The sequence below is a fragment of the Neophocaena asiaeorientalis genome, unplaced genomic scaffold (assembly GCF_003031525.2).
Source record: "Neophocaena asiaeorientalis asiaeorientalis breed wild unplaced genomic scaffold, Neophocaena_asiaeorientalis_V1.1 scaffold429, whole genome shotgun sequence".
In the NCBI taxonomy this organism is placed as follows: Eukaryota; Metazoa; Chordata; class Mammalia; order Artiodactyla; family Phocoenidae; genus Neophocaena; species Neophocaena asiaeorientalis.
In genome coordinates this window covers 3,617,583-3,621,884 of record NW_020173550.1, presented here as the reverse complement: position 1 = coordinate 3,621,884, position 4,302 = coordinate 3,617,583, and positions in this window count along the sequence as shown.

Here is a 4,302-nt window from a genome sequence, read left to right as displayed (position 1 = left end):
AGTTGTGCAGAGCCTGGATCTGGACAGGAAGGGAGACTGGCGGTTTCAGTGGTCCAGAGATGCGGGCTTAACCTTGGTGTCGGAGGTGAGGGAGAGGCATCCCAGAGGATTTTCTCTGAGTACCGCTGGGTGATGAAGAGTTCTCCGAGCTCATACTTTTGTACTTGATTCACCCAATTTAATCATTCATTATACGAGTGAATGAATAATGTATATGAGCATATGTAATGTGTATGTATTCTGAATTCATACTCAGAATAACGAATATGTTCTGTGAATGCATATATTTTTAATTTTAAAATATATGTCTATTTTAGATCTCGTGGTCAGCAGAATCATCCCTCCCTCCCAAAATGTCCACCTCCTAATCCCCAAAACCTGTGAATACGTTACCTTTCATCCTTGCATGGCCAAAGAGACTTTACAGATGTGATTAAGGTTAAGGACCTTGGGATTGGGGCGATTCTCCTGGATTATCCAGGCAGGCCCAATCTAATCACATTAGCTCTTTAAAAGCAGAATGATAACCTGGAAATAATTTTGCCAGTGACATAAGTGTCACAATGGGGATAAGAGTCAAATTTACAGAAAGTGGTTGTAGCAGAATAAAATCACTATCAACTCTTAAAAGAAAAATAAAAAGCAGAGAACCTTTCCAGCCTACAGTCAGAGAGAGAGAGATGACAACGGGAGAAGGACCTGGGAGAGATGTGACGTTGCTGGCTTTAGAGATGGAGAAAGGAGGCCATGCCCGAACCAAGGAATGTGGGCAACCTGTAGAAGATGGCAAAGGCGAGGAAAAGGATTTTCCCGTAGAGTCTCCAGACAAGGAGGCAGCCCTGTGGATTTTAGCCCAGCAAGGACCATGTCAGACTTCTGCAGAGCTGTAAGATAATTTGCAGTGTTTCAAGCCACTAAATTTATGGGGACTTGTTAGAGGAGAAAGAAAAGCTCATACAGGCCTTTTTTGGGTTTTGAGATCTCAAAGTCTCACTCCGCGTCAAAGCAAGGGCCACCCGGAGCTGTGTTGCCTTTAGAGACTTTTGTTTCAGGACCTGTGGGAAAAGCACCATGTCTATTAATAATCTATTTTATTACTCAGAAACCGAAAGATCTACTCTGTCCCACCAAGTGAGCCTCCGATGAATGTCTTCAGACTCCTCAGCAGAGCTCTGAATTAAGGGGCTCTTGGGGATAGCTTCCGTGCCTCTCATCATTGACTAGGACACACTCTGGAAATAGATACATGAGTACACACTGTTGAGAGGGCACAAATGGATTGTCTCTACCAGGAAGCATGGTCCCCTTAAGAAATTACTCATTGAATCATGAAGTTATCCAAACCTCCGTAATGCAATCATACTCTTCTTGGGAATTTTTTATTTGAAACGAATTCCAAAGGAGTTCAATAAAATATGCATGAAATTTTTTACAATACAATTGTAACAGTAAAAACAACAACGACAAAGCAAAGAGTCAAAATTCTAATGGAAGGAAACCTTGAATACATTACTATTCCGTGCTATTAGGCAACCATTAAAAATTACAACGATTCATACTATGGAAAATAGGGAAATATTCTTATTATGCTAAATGGAAGCAGCATATCATAGAATGGTGTTCATTCAATAATCCTTTATCGACCACATGCTACGTGTACCAAGCACCAAGTAATTAATGGGAGCCACAGTAGATGTACACTCACTGCTCTTATGGACCGAGGTGTGCCATGACTGCAAAAATGTAAAATGATCTATACACACGGAAGGAGGTGTACCCAAAAATGAAGCAATGGTAGGGTGTGGTAAATATTCTCCTTAACCTTCTTAAATTATGTCTTCAATTATGATCATTATATTAAAGGATAGGCCAGGAAGAAACATAAACCTCTAGACCTAAGTCCCGAAGCAGAGTAAGAATTGCAGCAGGCTCCTTGTTGAGGAAGCAGGGTTGGAATATACTGTTTAGAAACATAACAAGCAACAGCCTGGCAGGTCAGGAGGCCAGGCTCTTCCCCAGCAGGGGAGCAGGAATCCAGCTGTACACACAGGTCCCTTACAGTGAGGTTGGTTCCCGGGGGGCCACATTTGAGCCTGACCTGACACCCTCTGTGTATCTGGGAAATTTTCACTGCACTAGGCTGGGCCCTGAGGGTTGGCGACACCTGTCTCTACCTGTCTCCCCAGCCTCTGAAAGGTTAACTGGGGAAGCAGATGCCGCACTACTCATCATTTTTATGCCACCATCTGTGTCGGGCAAGCCACATCCCCTGGGCCTGCCTCGGTTTCCCTGTGTGAACGAGGAAAGTCAGGGCTTGTTAATTTCTAAAGCGCCTCCTAAAGGCTGCAGCCGTGGGAGCTGTGCCGGACTCTAGGCCGAGCAAGCTAAGTCCTAAGAAGGCACAGCCCCGACCACTAGTTTCCTATCCAAAGACACTTTTATGATGGTACCAATATGAAGAAAATTATGACGACTGAACAACTACCGAGCACGTAACAACAGTGAAGGGGAGACTAATTATCAATGAACATTAATTGTCCAACATGTGTGTGTAGGGTAGGGTGTGGCTAGGAGAGGCATTTATAGAGATCTCATTTCTCTCTCGATTTACCTTCTCCTACCAAACAAGAAGTTCCTTTACAAAGCATTAACAGCTGACTTCTATCAACTCTTATTACATGCCAGGCCCGTGCTTACCCCTTCATCTGGATTATTTCATTTAATCCTCACAACGACTCAAATTAAGTGGGAATATGATCTCCATTTTGCCTTTGAGAAAAGAGGAGCTTAAGCAAGTGAATGACTTGTCCAAGGTCTCATAACCCGTAAGTGGTCCAGGACTTGGAAATCCTGGTTGAGCCTTCTCACCTGTGGATTATCACTGCCATTGGAATCTTGTGTCTGACTAATTCTACTCATTCTTCCAAATCCAACCAATAAAACAGCCTTCTCTGGCCTCCCCACCGTGCCACCTCCAACCAATCTCCCAACCTCCTGGGCTTTGTGGCTCTACGGGCTGTGGTTGCTGCCCACCTGATGTCCCTGACTTCTGTTTCCTCCTCTCAAGCTCTCAGTTTGAATGCACTTCCGTTCTACTCCTCTTCTTCACTTTACCCTGTCTGACCCTCTACTAGGATATTATACTATATCTTGGGATATAGGATGCAAACTTGAGCATGTATCGAAATCACATGGAGGGCTTATTAAAACACAGATTACTGGGCCTCAGCCCCAGAGTTTCTGATGCAGTGGGCCTGGGTGGGACAGAGAACTTGCATTTCTCCCAAGATTCCAGATGTAGCTGATGTTGTTGGTCCTGGCATCACACTTTGATCATCCTTGCTCTGGGGAGCCTGCATTCCACTATATTTCCCTGTGTTGCTGAACTTTTTTTTTTTTTTTAAATAAATTTATTTATTTTATTTATTTATTTTTGGCTACGTTGGGTCTTCGTTGTTGCACACGGGCTTTCTCTAGTTGCAGCGAGCGGGGCTACTCTCCGTTGAGGTGCGTGGGCTTCTCACTGCGGTGGCTTCTCTCGCTTTGGAGCACGGGCTCTAAGCGCGTGGGCTTCAGGAGTTGTGGCATGTGGGCTCAGCAGCTGTGGCTCTCGGGCTCTAGAGCGCAGGCTCAGTAGTGGTGGCGCACGGGCTTAGTTGGGCATGTGGGATCTTCCTGGACCAGGGCTCGAACCCGCATCCCCTACACTGGCAGGCGGATTCTTAACCACTGCGCCACCAGGGAAGTCCCTGAACGTCTCCTTAAACAAACTCTTCCCAATGTCTTACATAAGGAAACCTGGCTTTCTGTGGAAGGCGCTCTACCCAGGCTTTGTTTTTCTTTTCCCTAGATCCCTGATCACAAGACAAGGAAGCGTGGTTCTCACTGGCACTTCTAACACCCTCATCTCACAATCTCTTTATTCTTCCAACTCCAATAGCCATTTCCACACCAAACACCCAAGGCAAGCATGGCTGTGTCTCCAGCTCCACCTCTCTGCCAGCCCACGCCCGCCCATCACAAACAAGAAGGGGATTTTCAGCCACCAGTCCAGGCAGCCCCACCAAGTCTGTTTGCACCTTCGCTTCTTCTGGACTGCTGGAGACAGTCACAGAACTGGGATTGGGCCCATTATGTATTCAAGCCTCCTGACCTCAGATGGAACCCCACAACTGCTCACTTTACCTTTATAATCATCGCCAGCTGACTCACCTGTCTCATCCCCGCCGCTGGCTCCTATTTTAACCCTGGCCAGTCCCCACCAGCCTTTACCTAGTCCACACCTTCCTCTCTCTCTCGCCA